This window comes from Arvicola amphibius, chromosome 12 (genome assembly GCF_903992535.2).
Source record: "Arvicola amphibius chromosome 12, mArvAmp1.2, whole genome shotgun sequence".
Classification (NCBI taxonomy): domain Eukaryota; kingdom Metazoa; phylum Chordata; class Mammalia; order Rodentia; family Cricetidae; genus Arvicola; species Arvicola amphibius.
Genome location: NC_052058.2, coordinates 152,112,813 through 152,128,687, shown reverse-complemented (window position 1 = coordinate 152,128,687; position 15,875 = coordinate 152,112,813). Strand labels below are relative to the sequence as shown.

The following is a 15,875-nucleotide window of genomic DNA, read 5'->3' as shown; positions in this document are numbered from 1 at the left end:
TGTCTTCTTCCAAATGGTGTCACCTGTTTTGGTTGTCAGATATTCCTGAGAGGTAACTCCAGGCACTTCAAATAAATAGCACATGACCATCACCCTCAGAAAGAAAAATCCCCTTAAGTTACTTCTGGTTCGCCGAACATGGTGTTGTGAGCCTTTAGTCCCAGCACCCGAGAGGCAGAAGCTTGCAGGTCTCTGAGTTCAAGGCCAGCCTGGTCTACAGAAAAAGTTCCAGGACAGCCAGGGCTACATAGTGAGACCCTGTCTCAAAAAAAAAAAAAAAAAAAAAAAAAAAAAAAAAAAAAAAAAAAAAAAAAAAAAACAAGACACTTCTGGTCTAGAAGTAAATTGTTCTGTAATTGCTTGCAGCAGGAGAGCTCCTAAAGGCAAAGTTCACCTCACATGATTCTTTTATGTTCTACAAAGCACAGCGCTCTGGGCTGGGCCAATGGGAAGCCTTTCGTACTTGACTATACATTGCCTAGCAATGATGTGCAGGTGCAAAAAAGCTATGCAGGATTTGAAATTCAAGTAAAATATTCTTTGTTCTAGGTGTGATGGCCTACCCTGATACTAAGACCAGGGATGCTGAAGTATGAGGACTGCAAATTCAAGGACTGCCAAGGCTGCACAGCAAATTTCAAGCCATCTGGGGCTACACAGTAAGACTTTGTCTCAAAACAAATAAAGAAGGAGCTGGCATGTGATGACGCATATAATGCTGGCACATGGAAGGTAGAGGCAAGAGAATCAGATTTTAAGACTGGCAAACACTACATAGAGATTTGAGGCCAGCACAGGCTATGAGACCCTGTCTCAAAAAACTAACTGGCACGGTGGGGCATACCTTTAGTCCCAGCACTTTGGAGTCAAAAGCAGGCTAATCTGGATCATGTAAGTTCCAAGCCAGCATTTGAGGCCTAGTCTACAGAGCGAGTTCCAGGGCTACATAGATTGACTTTATCTCAAAAAACAAAATACAGAAACACACATCAAAACAGGTTAAGACAGAAAACCCTTCCAGAAACAGCAGCTTGCTACCCACTCCTGGGTTTCTCTCCTCTGGAATAAAAGCTGGAGCTTAGCTTTGTTTTCAGACCTTGGGACCGCATGGGCTGTAGTTACAACCGACCCATATCTTCAACATTCACTGCTACAGTCTCACTTTGCCCTTTGCCTTGTACAAGTGAACACCTCTGACTTGATAAACTGAGAATGTTGTAAACTGCAGCAAATGAGGGCACAAACAGGAAGCAGCACCAATTCCATGGGCTCCCACTCAGGTAGTATGGATAAAATATCATTGCATCCAAAGACTGTAAAGAGGAGGGAACAGTCCTCACCTCACCCCCAAAACTGCCAAGCCTCCAGAAAGAGAGATCCTAGAAACGCACCTTAAACTTGCACACAGACCTAACTCCTTCCCTTTGCAGTCTCCTGGGCTTCAACTGTACCCTCAAGACTTCTAGCATCTTCCATATGGGTGTGTGGGAGACTGCCTGGACTATACTAAAACCAGGCCACACCAGAAACAAACTGACATTTCTTTAAAAGCTGGATAGTAGTGGCACATGCTTTAATTCTAACATTTGGGAGGTAGAGACAGGTAGGTCTCTTCAAGACTAGCCTGGTTTACAGAGAGAGTTCCAGGTCAGTCACAACTTTACAGAGAAATCCTGCCTCAAAACAAAACATACAGATACACACACACACACACACACACACAAAAACACACACACAAGGGAGGGAGGGAGAAATCAATCAGTTAGTCAATCAAATTGGGTAACTGGGTAAGGTGGTGCCTGCCTGTAATTCTAGCATTTAGGAGAAGGGGATTTGGGACTTGAGAGTTCCAAGTTGACCTGTAATCCCAGCTGAAGCAGAATGATTCTGAGTTGAAACTACACTAAACTACGAGATCCTCCCTCCCACCCCACACCCCAAAGAGACCCCAGTCAGGCTCTCTGGTTCCAAGGACTGTCCCAATCAGAGGTGCTAGCCTAATGACCGTGACAAGACAAGCCATCTCAAAACATCTAAAAGCACCTTCCCTTCAGCACGTCCCAGGAGATGCAGTCAGTCCCAACATCATACTTTCATAAGGGCACAGCCATAGTCACTTTCAGTTTTGCTACATGGCCCTCAGTGTTTATCTCCAAAATGAAAACAGACCTTACTGAGTATTTATTTTTGTGAAGATGAAATAGTAAAACCTTCAGAAGATTCAAATCTTAACGGGCGGTGGTGACACATGCCTTTAATCCCAGCACTCGGGAGGCAGAGGCAGGCGGATCTCTGTGAGTTCGAGACCAGCCTGGTCTACAAGAGCTAGTTCCAGGACAGGCTTCAAAACTACAGAGAAACCCTGTCTCGAAAAACCAAAAGATTCAAATCTTATAAAAGGAAGAAAACACAAAGAAAAACGTGTTAAAAGCTAGGGCTGGAGAGGTGGCGCAGTGGTTAAGAACACCACTGTTCTTCCAGAGGACCTGAGTTCAGTTCCCAGAACACACAGGGTGGCTCACAACCATCTGTAATGGATTCAATGGTGAGCAGAGGGACAGGCAGACAGAGCACTCATATACATAAGTAAATAAATCTTCAAAAACAAGATTCACTTAAAAAATGTTTTAAACAACATACACTTCACTCAGAGGCAAGATCTCCCAGGAAACTGACCTCCAGAGGGGACTGCCATGCTGTGAGCCCTGGTGCAACACTTGCCTTCTTTGGATGAGTCTATATTCTTTGTGAAAAGATCCTTAGAGCTACCTCTGGACTACTCAGAAAATTTCAATTAAAAAATAAATAAAAGCTAGGTGTGGTAGGACACCCCTTTTATACCAGCACATAGAAGGTAGAGACAGGCAGATCTCTGAATTTAAATCCAGTCTGAACTACATAGTAGTTCTGGACAGCCAGGGCTATGCAGAGAGAGACCCCCTGTCTCAAAAAATTAAAATAAAATTCAATAAACATTTTAAAGTTCAAGACTCTTTCAGGGGCCCCAATAACTCTGGAACTTTAGATGTAAGCTAAAGCCATGTAGCCTTCACAGGCACACTGACTCGAGGCCAGGAGTCAGTTGGCTCCTGGCCAGGAGTGCACACACCCACTCCTCTTCACTCAGCCTTGTGAGTCTTTTCACAACCACGAATAGACATCACATCCTGTCTTGTCTACTGGAGTATGTTAACAAGAATGAAGGGCCACCATTACCTCTTGATGTAACACCTTCAGATTCTTTAATGCAGACGGTAAGGACTTAAGTCACACAGTAAACAGAATAATCCAAACATTGATTGGCAACACCAAACTTGAAATGAGGTCATTTACTTTTCTGGAAGGCATAAAATTATGCATTAGATAAGTTATATCAAAATATGCTTCCCTGATGTCAAAATAAAAGCAAATTTGAAAAAGAAACTTTCCTTAAATATACATATCTAATGGATTTCATAGCCTACACTCCTAGAGGAAGCAATAGACCAGAGGCCCACAAATAGAAAGACTGAGGTTCTAGGTATATGAGACGCTACCTCCTGGACACCCATTCTCAGAATTCTTTACCATTAAGAATGTTTCTGCCAAGAGGTGGCACACGCCTTTAATCCCAGCACTAGGCAGGTAGAGGCAGGTGGGTCTCTGTGAGTTCAAGGCCAGAATGGTCTACAGAGTAAGTTCTAGGACAGTAAGTGCTGTTAGACAAAGAAAACTGTCTCGAGAAAAAAAAAGTTTCTCATTTTATAAGAAAAGAGAAAGTTAAACAAACATACAAAAATAGGGATGGAAGTAAAGATTTAATCCAAATATCAAAAGGGCTAAGAGATGAAACTCAGTGGGAGAACACTTGCGCGAAGGACCTGGGTTCAATCCCCAGTACAGCAAACAACAAATCAATATCAAATATTAAGCTGGGTGTGGCCAAGCCTGTAATCCTAGCACTCAAGCACTTGGGAGACAGGAAGATCAGTTCAAAGCTAGCCTTGGCTACACGAAACCCTGTTTTAAGAAATGAGCCAGGTGGGGGAGGGTATTCTTGGTTTTTAGGAACAAGAAAAATGACTGAGCAGTAGTGGCACAGACCTTTACTTCCAACAAGGCAGAGGCAGGTAGGTCTCTGAGTTCAAGGCCAGCCCGCTCCACAGAGTGAGTTCCAGGACAGCCAGGGCTGGGCAGAGAAACCCCGTCTCAAAAAAGCAAAACAAAACAAAGGAGCAACAATTTTAATTAAATGTTAGCACTAGTTCTCAATATAGGATTTATCAGCAAGCTTTAGTTCATTTGTATTTCTATCTGCATCTCCAAATTTTTATTCATGTGTAAAATTATTGTAAAAAAATAATTTTAAAAGGATTTTATATTACATGTGTATATTCATGTCTACATGTAGGTATGTGCACATGAGTTCAGGTGCCCACAAAGGCCAGAAGAGAGTCAGAACTGCTGAAGCTGGAGTTACAGGCGCAGTAAGCCTCCTGGTACGGATATGAAGGCCGAACTCAGATCCTCTATAAGAATAGTAAATGCCTCTAACTACTGAGCCACCTCTGCAGCCCCAAGTTTTAGAGTTTTTTTTTTTTTGTTTGTTTGTTTTTTTTTGTTTTTTGAGACAGGGTTTCCCCTGTAGTTTCTAGAGCCTGTCCTGGAACTAACTCTTGTAGACCAGGCTGGCCTCAAACTCAGAGATCCGCCTGCCTCTGCCTCCCGAGTGCTGGGATTAAAGGCGTGCGCCATCACTGCCCGGCAAGTTTTAGAGTTTTAATAGAAAAAAATCACCTACAGTCTCGGTTACCCCCTGGACAATTCCAAACATATACCTACACTACTGCTTACCCCTTCCGTTCTTTCTAAAATGTATTTCATTTTTCTTTTTTAGGTAAGAAAAGGTCTCTTGTCGACCAGGCTAGCCTCAAACTCGGTATAACCCTGAACTTGTCATTTTCTTAAGTTCTTCTTCCTCTTTCTTGAGTTTCACAAGCACGGGATCCCACCCAAATACTACACCACTGCTCACTCTACCAATGATTACTATCGGCTACACAGACAGTGCTTGAGGAAAGACTAATGGTGAAAGGAAGATGCTCATGGCCGTGAAGCCTGACAAAAACAATGGGGATTGAGGGAGTTTGTAAGTTGCCCTAGCCCTAGCCAGAAAGGGGAAGAAAGGTGGGGACCATGGCCAGAGGACAGAAGCATCTGTCACTTGACAGTTCCATTTAAAGTCAGTCAGTAGTTTAGATCCACTCATCAGTCTCCCTGATCAGCTGAAAACCTTACTAAACTCAAATATTGGTCTTCAAATCTAGGAACTGGCAGTGAAGCCCAAGGTCCCTACAGAGACAAAGGTGCCCCACACGCTGACAGTGACCATTGCTCTCCAGTAGCAACAACCACACGGAATGCATGCATTGTATCTAACACTTGCCAACATCCCACCATGCTTACTGAATAAAATACAAGCTTCTTGATCTGTTTTCCAGCCTCATCTCCAGAGAAGAGTTATATGCTTAAACTGTCCTTCACATTCAAAATTCCTATTCATCCTCCAAAGCTCAGTTCATAAGTCATCTCCTCCCTGAAGCCTTCTCTCTTCCCCACAGGCATCTATTTCTAGAACCTCACATATCCATCCCAGGCTGGCTTCAAACACTGAAGAGCTGAGCTCCCGCTCTTCCTCCTTCCTTCCTCTAGGATTACAGGACTGGGCCCCAGAACTTGCCTCCAGTAGCTCATTAACCACCACTATATTAGAGAATTCAAATAGCGACTCTAGTTCATTTGTTAAAATCCTGACTTTTGCTAGACACTCTAGTGAAGACGATACTATCTACCAGCTCTCTGCTGAGCTCTAGCATAGTACTAATCATGAAATGAGATATCGATGCTGAATGATTGATCATATGGAAACAGCTTTGGCATTAAGTTATAAAGAGGAAAGAAGAGAGAAAGGAGACAGTTATACAAAATTCAAGAACTGAACTATCATGGGGCGGTGGTGGCAGTGGCAGTGGCAGCGATGCCTTTAAGCCCAGCACTCGGGAGGCAGAGGCAAGAGGATCTCTGAGCTAGAAGTCAGTCTCGTCTCAGAGAGAATTCCAGGACAGCCAGGGCTACGGAGAAACCCTGTCTTCAAACAAAAACCCTGAATTATCTATTTAATCTTACCCAAAATACTCACAATATAGCTAAGAAACAACAGGAATTTTTTTTAGTTATGGAAACAAATATTATTGGACAAAGTGCTAAACTTTATATAGCTCTGTTTTATCTGCTTAACTTTATAAAGTAAACACTTGCATTGAAGATGAGGAAAATGAGGTATAAGCAAGGTTAAATAATTTAAGATCTATGGTTAACAAGGGTCTGGAGTAAATTTAAAGTCTGACTCCAAAGCCAGTGAGTGTTGGAAGGGGGCAGGCGGTGTGTGTTACAATCATCTCTGTGGACACCATCACCTCACCTCTGGGCTTTTTCCTTGTAAAAGGGACCTGAGAACCTTGTCTTTGAGGGTATACAGAGTAAGCTGGACAACAATCATTCAAATGCGTTCTCCCTCTTAGCAGAGACACACTCAGAAATGCTGTGTCGGTGTCCCTTCCTAAAAGCTGTAGGAAAAACTTCCAGAGGAAAGGAGGTCCCACATATTTGAGATCTTCTAAACAGAGAAATCCTTGCCTTATCTCAGTCAGAACAAAACCCTGGCCAGAGGCCTTACAAAATGCAAATACTCCTAATTAGCCTAAGCTACAACCCAAGCTACAGAGGCAAGAGGCCCTACACCCCAGGCCTGGGCGAGCAGGCAAGCCCAGCTCCCCACAGACTTTATCTCCCCTCTCCCCTCTTTCTTCCCATGAACCTCTTTCACTTCCTCCTGGCTGCCAAGCAGAGTGTCGCTCCACACAAGGTTAACTCTGAAGCCTTCTCTGGGTCGTGACCTAATGCAGCAGGGCTTCCTCTGGGAAGCCTTCCCACAGCCCCCAACTCAAATCTTTCTCTCTCCTCATCTTTTTTCCCTTGACCTCACCAGAGAGTATAACTTTTAGATCACCACCTCCTGCAGAGATTTGTTCCAAAGACTCATCTGGGGCCAGGTAGAGTCCATGCTCAACAAGTAAGGGAGGCCCTAGGGTTGATTACCCCAGTGCAAAAACAAACCAACCCAAAACACAGAGAGAGAGAGAGAGAAAGAGAGAGAGAGAGAGAGAGAGAGAGAGAGAGAGAACTACCCCTACCTACCTTTGTCATTGTAACCCTAATTAAATTCTCAGGGAGCCTGGCATTTAGGTGTCCCAGCATTCAAGAGGCTGAGGCAGGAAGATCTAGCCAGTCAGGAAGACACAGTTAAACTGTATATACAAAGAATAAAACAAAAAGCACCCACCCCTTTGCCTCAGATTCTCTCCCCCTGGTATTCAGTGCTCTGTAGCACACTGCAGGTTTACTGGGCACTGTTTACCGTCTCCCCACACACTAGAAGGAAGCCCTGCAAAGGCAGTCATTTTCCAGGGCTTTGTTCACCACATCGAAAGCATGTGTTTATTGACAAATATTTTCTTTATTACTGGACTTTGTCTCGAGGGTAAGATCTCCAACACTAAACAGTGGTGTCGTTCTGGCTGACACCGTATCTCCAAAACCTAGCTCAGTCACGCCCGGCCCGTACAAGAAGTGCTCAGGCAATTTTTACTGTCAGGCAAGGTTGCCTGAAGTCCCAGCTACTACTGTACTGGGAGGTTAAGACCTGAGCTTGGTGGCCAACCTGGCTAAAAGGGGAGATGGGGAGGGGCGATTGCTAAATGAACCCTCAGTGGAACAGCAAAAGAAATAGCCCCCCCCCCCCAAAAACAACAACAAACAAAAACCATGAGCACCAGGCTTCCCGTCTCTTTAGGGTGTAATGTGCCTGTCAGTCAGTTTAGCAAACAGACGTCTGAAATCCATCAGGCCAAGCACACTGTGTGCTCAGCCAGTGTGCACCTGACACAAGCTCCCTCTAACCCCTACACGAACACGGACCCGGGGGTGAGCGGGCAAACCCGGGTCCAAACACCATCTTACTCACCCAAGCCCCACGCTCATCCTAAGGAAAGAAGTATCCAGGCTAGTCCGGAATACAAAACACGCTCTCTGGGTGGGCCTGTGCGCTTAGTCCATCCCTGGACTTTTAATGTCACCTCTGGCCTGCTCGTAAAAATAGTGAAAAATCTCTCACCACCTCCAACAACCCCGCGGTCCTCAAGAGCAAGCATACCTAAGGTCAGACGGACCCCTCCCCCTCACGAGAGCTGAGCCAAGGCCAGGAGGCCATCTGTCCAGCAGACGCTCCCCTGTCCTCCCCCCGGGTCACACTGAGCCTTTCCCCTTAGCCCCTAGGTTGGCAGGAAGAGTCCCCGCAGAGATAAATCCAAGCCTGATCAACAGGCCTGGTCACCCCCACCCCGAGGACCCCAACTCCGGTGGAAGAGGAAGACCTGTCGGCCCCGGGAGAAACCTCCCCAGGGTCAGAACTTGGGCGTAGCGGAGGGGTGACTGAGGGGCGCCGAGGAGGGCCGACGCTCCAAGTGTCTGCCCCGTGACGGCGCCGGGTCCCCGCGCGGCGGGGACCGTGGAGCTGACAGGGCGTCCCAGCCGGGCGAAGTGCACCGTTATCCCGGCCCGGGCCGGGGGCTCGGCGGGCGGCCGCCGGTCGCGCGCGGGACGACAGCGGCGTGCCCGGGCCGCCCGTGAGCGGCGGCGGCTGCGGCGGCGGAAGAGGCCGGCGACCCGGGCCGGGGGCGGGGTAGGGTGGCGGCCGGGGCCCGCCTGGCGGCGGTCGGGGGAAGTGGCTGCCGCCTCGGGCGGCGGGCAGGGTCCGCCAAGGCTGCAGGGCCGGGCCGCGGCGAGGGCTCCGAGCCCGCTCTCCTCAGACTCCCCTGCCCGAGCTGGAGCGGCCGGGGCGGTGGCCTCACCCTGTTCGGGCGGCGGGGGGCGCTTACCTGGCGGCGGCGGCGGCAGCGACAGGCCCCGGGCTCGGCCGCGCGCGTCCCCAGCGCCGGCTGCGGGAGCCACAACATGGCGACGGCGGTGGCGGGCGGGGCTGCGGCTCCGGGGGCGGAGCGGGGGCGGGAGCCGGGCTGGCGGCGGGACCTGGCTGAGGCCGCGGGTGGGGAGGGCGGGCGGAAGGCGACTCGGGCCTGGGCACCGACCAGGGCGGTGCGGCTGAGGAGCTGCTGCCCCGGCCCGGCCCGGCCCGGCCCGGCCCGGCCTCGCGCCTTCCGCCTCAGGCGAGCGCGACCCTGACGATGCCGCCGGCGAGGAGGGGCGGGGCGGGGACGGCGCTACACCCGGGCCCCGGGACCGCGACCCGGGCTGGCGCCCTTCGCCCTCCGCGCGGCCTCACACCCGGGGCTGGAGCGGCCCGCGCGCGGCCTCTCCGGGCCGCCTGTGCCTTCGGAGCCCTGGCGCGCCTCTGAGGCCTCGCTGCGGCCCGGGCCCGCCCGCCTGAGGGCCGAGCTATGCCTTCGCGGCTGCTGCCCGAACGGACGGCGAACGCCTCGGGAAGCCGGACGATGGCGTCTTCACCTAGACCGGGCCGAGCCGGGCCTAGTCCCGGCTGTGAAGTGAAAGGAAGCAGGAGTGGCGTTGGCCGGCGCCCTCAGGTGCGCCCTAAATGGCTGGTCAGCGCAGGGCATAAGGACATCTCTCGCAGGCTTGGAGGCGTGGGGCGCTCAGACATGTCGCCTCTGGAGGAGCCAAGGGAGGCGCGGGGAGCGGAGTCGGGGGGCTGGTAACCTCTCGGGGTGGTCCTTCTAGGGCTTACCGGGGAGGCTGAGGCCGCGGGGCGAGAACTTGGGGAGGCGGGCAGATTACGAGGGTGACCCGCAGGACTTTCCAAAAACCCAGACCTGGGTCTGCAGCGTTGAGGCAGCAGGGAGGTCGGAGCGCCCTGCAAGATGGTCAGGCGTGGAGAAATCGCTTCTCAAGAAACCAGGAAAGAGTGACATTCAGCTGGGGCCTGAATCTGCTGTGTGCCAGGCCCTGACCGAGCCGAGCGCTTGAATGAGAAGTGTGTTTACTGATAAAGCCGTGAAGGCAGTTATGAGGAATGATTCCAGAAGCTTGGCGGGGGGATGGAGAGGAAATTTAGCCTCTACTTTAAGGAGGAGTAAACGAAAGGTTTGTATTTGTTTTCTCCAATTTGAAAGAGAGCACTCAAGTAAGGAAGCCAAAGGGAGATAGTAGTTAAAATGCGCATCCCAGAAAAGATGGGAAGTAGGGGAGAGGAAGGCCAAGAAAAGGGTGTTTATCCAACAAGATTTAAAAAATGAATAAAGACAGAAATATTTCTCCCTTGTGGTAGTGCTTGTGTGTAATCCCAGCTCTTGGGAGGAAGAGGCAAGAGGACCTTGAGTTCAAGGCCAGCTGGCATTATAAATTGAAAGACTGATTTAAAAGCCCCCCAAAAAGCCGGGTGGTGGTGGCACAGCCTTTAATCCCAACACTCGGCAGGCAGAAGCAGGCGGGTCTACAGAGCGAGTTCCAGGGCATCCAAAGATACATAGAAAAACCTTGTCTCGAAAGAAAAAGGAAAAACAAGAGAGAAAGAAAGGAAGGATTTTTTTTTAGACAGGGTTTCTCTCTGTATCCTTGGCTGTCCTAGAACTCTTTCTGTAGACCAGGCTGGCCTTGAACTCACTGAGATCCGCCTGCCTCTGAGTGCTGGGATTAAAGGTGTATGACACCCTGCCCGTCAGGACTTTTTTTTTTAAAGTCAGGGAATCATGCGTGTTTCCACATATCAGCTACGAGGATGGCCCTACAAGGCATCCATAAACAGGTAGAGTCTCTGTCTTTTAAACTTTGGCTGCAGTTGGTTCAAACTCCCATAGTGGAATGAATGCCTGTAGTTCTAGCACTCCACGCAGGATAATAGGGAAGTTACAGTTTATCTTATCCACTTTGAGGCCAACTTGAGCTACCTGAGACCTTGCCCCCCCTAAAAAAAAGAATAAAACCTTTAGCATAACCAGCATGGCTGACATCTCTAGAAGTTTGTGGGGCACTTGATTCCCCCCCACACCAGGATCTGGTCCTAACTTCTTTATTTTGTGTGCGTGTTCCTCTGTCTGTCTGTGTGTGGAGGTCAGAGGACAACTTGGGAGAGTCAGTTCTCTGCTTCTACCATGTGAATCCCGGACATTGGACTTGGGGCGCAAGGCTAGGCAAGAAGAGTACTTGTCTACGGGGCCAGCTAAGCAGCCCTATTCCTAAACTTCTTGTTTGAAAACAGACACAAGAACAACAAAAAACCCTTTCCTGTTCAGGAAATGTGTTTCCATTCCCTGGTTGTCACTTCATTTCCTCCACCCCAATGATGCACTGCACCTGTGAACAAAATGGCCAGGGCAATAAGATGTTTAATAAAGTTGAGTTTGTTTGTAGCCATTAAACCATGTTGAGGGGCTGAAGGATGGCTCGGTGGTTAAGAGCATAGACTGATCCTGCGGAGCCCCTGTTTGGTTCCCTCTGGCCTCTCTGAGCACTGGTATTCATGTACACACGCAATTAAAAATAAATCTTTTTTTTTTTTTTTAAGACACGGTTTCTCTGTAGTTTTGGAGCCTGTCCTGGAACTAGCTCTTGTAGACCAGGCTGACCTCCAACTCACAGCGATCCGCCTGCCTCTGCCTCCTGAATTCTGGGATTACAGGCGTGCACCACCACCACCTGGCTCTAGAAATAAATCTTAAAAAGAAAAGAGTAACAGTCATGTTGAGGGGCCAATGAGATGGCTCAGTGGCTAGATGTAGTTATTGCGCAAGCGCAAGGACCTGAGCCTACTTCCGCGGAGTCACATGATCCAGTACATAGTATGGATGTTTGTCATCCTATCACTCCTGTGGGTAGGTGAGAGCCAGAGAAAACAACTCTTGAAAGCTTGGGCCAACTAGCCTGGTCAACACAGAAAAGCTAAAAGAGATTCCATCTCAAGTGAGGAAGGAAGATGAGGACCAGTAGCTGAGGTTATCATCTGACCACCACACGCATGCCACGGTACAAACGTGACCACACTGCCTCAACGTAGACGGATGAATTTGTCGTTATCTACATGCAGACACTGTACGTGCATACCAGCTGTGTGCGCATGTATCTGTGAGCCTTCAAAGAATTAGGGTTTAGAAAAGGCCATGGGAATTAGATCTTTTAAGTGTGTATAGGACTCTTACAATCAAAAACCTGCCTAGGTGAGGAGAAAGTCAAGAGAAAGTACAGAGATCAAGAATACCCAGCAAGAGTACGGTTTGGTTGGAGCCTGGGACTCCCATAGCAGAGTAGGGGAGCCTGTCTGGGAGGTCAGGAAAGGATTAAAACACAGCGAGTCAGGTTGAACTCGACTTCTTAGACCTGGGCGAACCACTGGAGCTTGAACTGCGCTGGCAATACAATCTGAAGTGGATTTCCCCATTGTTTCTCACTCAGTGAGATTGTAGACTTTAACCCTTTGGTCCTAATAACTGGACGTTTGGTTGACTCAGAACAATGAGGCAGGGAGAACAATCAGTGTATTCCAGCTGTTTATACAATAAAAATTGGGCATTGCTTCTCTGTTTATTAATTACAATTTTTTTTGCTAGACAATAGAGTTAGGGTTGTTGACTGTTCAATGTTTTTGTTAAATTTTAATTTTATCTCTTGTTTATGTGAATCTATGCCATGCAATGGTGGGTGTCCTCAGAGGTCAGAACGTGTGCGTACACATGTGGGCTACTAAATGATCCTGAAGCTGAGAGTTAGAGGAACGTGTACGTATACATGTGGGCTACTAAATGATCCTGAAGCTGAGAGTCAGAGGTGGCTGTGAGGTGCCTGGTGTGCATCCTGGGAACCAAAGTGGAGACTGAACTTGGTTCTTCCGGAATAGCAGCAAGTGCTCTTAACTACTGAGCCATCCCTCCACGGAGTCATCTTTCTGCTCCTTCTGACTTTTGAGACATGGTCTGTCTCTGCCTGGCTGGTTTAGAACCTAACTTTGTAGCCTAGCCTGGCTTTGAACTCCTGATCCTCTTCCCTTTACCTCCCAAAGCTAGGATTCCAGGCATGTACCACCACACCCCACTTATGCAGTGTTGGTGATCAAATTCAAGGCCTCATGGATGCTAGGTAAGTTCTGTGCTAGCTGAGCTATATTCCTAGGCCCTTGATTTTTGTTTTTGAGACAAGGTCTAGATACAGTTCAAACTGCCCTTAAACTTCCATTTTTCCTACCTCAGTCTCCTGGTCTTTTTCTCTTTATCTACCTTCCTTCTTTCCATAGTACTGGTGATTGATTGACCCTAGAGTCTCCAAGGCTTCATGCATGGTAGGCACATCTAAGAACAGGTGAGTCATTGTGAGTTCAAAGCCAGCTGGGTCTACAGAGTTCCAGGACAGCCAGAGAAACCCTAGACAAGAGAGAAAAAAAAAGAGCCGAGTGTGGTGATACACACAAGATCCCCAAGACCCTAAACTTACTTTAGTTTAGGATTTGTATGACCATCATAGAATCAAAGAAGCCAGGTGTTGCCTAGCCCTGTAATCCCAGCACTTGGAAAGTGGAAGCAGGAGAATCTCGTCTGAGAAAGTTTCAGGCCAGCCAGAACTACACTGTGAGATCCTCTCACAAAAACAGATCCTAATCAGCACACTGGCAGCTGAGACAGGCAGATGAGTTTGAGGTCAGCCTGGTCTACAGAGCAAGTTCTAGCACAACCAGGGCTACACAGAGAAACCCTGTCTACAAAAACCAAAACAACAACAACAAAACAGATTCTGTTATGTACTGATTTCAAATGATTACCTAGTACATTAGCAAAATATACTCTAAAGATGTACTTTCCAGAACTCGTTCATGATGCAGTTGGTACATTCAGATAAAGTGATTACAAGGTAAATTAGCATAATCTTTAAAAGGCAATTCAAAGAGCCTTAATAGACATTTGAATCCTTTTTGTCTCACCAGTAGGGCTCCTAGAAACTTCTTGAGAAACAGTCCTCCCTCAAAAGACAACTATAAGCACAACAATGTTTACTAACAATGTAATCTTAATTGTGATAAATTGTAAACAGTAAATGGTTAAGTAACTGATGTATGAAACATTGTATAACACTACACAGACAAGAGTGTTACTTGGAAACATTTGATTACATATTAAATGATAAAAAGATACAATTCTCTAGTGTCTAATTAAGAACTACTGAACTACATACTATAAAGGTTGTTTCTCTTAAAAAGATAAAATGTGTATTTTCTGCTTTTGTATCAACCGAGAGCAGCAGGAAACAGATGGACCACTCAAAATGCGTAACTGAAGAGAAACAATGTACAAAGATGGGGAAACTGACAAGGAGCTGGGACCCACCCTAGGTCTGTAGGGAAGCCTCTATCAATCATCAGCCTGAAGGGCCAGAGATGAAGACAGTTACTAGGACTGTTAGCTCTGAGAGGAAGAAGCAGGAACAATGCGATCTTAGAAGCACACGGCCCTACTTGCTTTCTTTCGACTCTCCTATAGTACTCCACACTGGTTGAACCCAAAAGGACACCTAAGCTGAATTGGCCCAGGTGAACTGTTTTACAAGGTCAGCCTCTAAACATAAAGAGCAGAGTGAGGAAAATGAGGACTGGGGCAAGGGCCAAAGGCAGACTATCTAATCGTGTGCAAACTGGGATTGCAAGTGGAGCTCAGTGCTCGAGCCCTAGTCTAGTATGAACAAGGTCCTGGATTCAACCACATGGGGAAAGAAAAAAAAGATTCAGAAAAAGCCAAACAAACCTAAGTATGTAGCCAAGGACCTCAAGGGAACTTGGGGAAGCAAGTTATCTAGAGTTTGAAAGCACAGGTAGCCAGGAAGCAGATAGGACAGATAAAAGGAGCAGTAAAGACTAATTCATGCTGAGGCCAGGGTGATGGCCCCAAATGAAGCCGGTCCATCGTTTTGTTATAAATTCGCACAGAGTCTAAGCCAGGAATGATAGCAATCAGAGATGTGTATGAAAGGGTTGGAGAGATAACTCACTTTGGGCCAAGCACTTGCTACACAAGCAGGAGGACCTGAATTTGTCTCCTGGCACTCAGAGGCTTGGTATAGGCCAAGTGTGGTCATGCAGGCCTTTAATCCTGTCATTCAGAAGGCAGAGGCAGGTGGATCTCCGTGAGTTCAAAGTCAGCCCGTCTACAGAGTGAGTTCCAGGACAGCCAGGGCTACACAGAGAAACCCTGTCTCAAAAATCAAAAATTCTGGATATGGTGCTCCACACTTGTATTAAAAGTGGTGAGGTCTAGACTGGCAGATTCCTGGGGCCCGTTGGCCAGCAGCTTAACCTAATCAGTGAGCACTAGGTTCCAATGACATGGTGGACGGCACTTGAGGAACCACACTAAAGGGTGACTTTCGTCCTCCATGAGCATATTCACCCCCACCCACACATACATACACAAAAATGATTTTGAAAACATTTTAAAGGTGTATATATGTTTAAATAGACTGTTAGCATAGGTTTCTCTTTCCTAGCGAAACTTCATGCAGTCCACAGATAATTTTGTGGTACCTATCCTGTGCCAGGAACTGCGAGGCCCTGGGGATTGAGGCGGAAACAAAATTAGCCTCCTTGCTCTGTGGCGTTTACATCCTGGTGGGGGTGGGCAGACCATGCTTAAGTGGAGATAAATTAACTAGAGAAAGGCAGAATAGAATCCTGTCTACTCTCCTACCTATGATAAACCTCTTGATCTGAACCGCACAGCTCATTATGTGCCAAACCCTCTGGGCACACTGAACCCTTGGTGGCTCTCACTTAGACCGAGATCATAAAGTCCTTAATTGATCTTCCTGTGTCCCGCACCCTCCAGCTGTGC

At 47.8% G+C, this 15,875-nt stretch overlaps 1 protein-coding gene across 7 annotated transcripts in view; it reads right to left on the bottom strand.

Moving 5' to 3' along the window:
* Znf592 (zinc finger protein 592) overlaps nt 1-9,076 on the bottom strand; it is a 50,248-nt gene extending 41,172 nt beyond the window's left edge. For 3 of the 7 annotated variants that reach the window (XM_042056007.1, XM_038313387.2, XM_038313389.2), the window contains exon 1: nt 3,217-4,556. The gene's annotated coding sequence lies outside the window, so the exon portion shown is untranslated. Of the gene's footprint in view, nt 1-3,216; nt 4,557-8,062; nt 8,408-8,975 lie in introns of those variants that run through there. The other 4 variants (XM_038313385.2, XM_038313384.2, XM_038313386.2 and 1 more) reach the window with 4 other exon arrangements.
* Nucleotides 9,077-15,875: the final 6,799 nt, after the last annotated feature.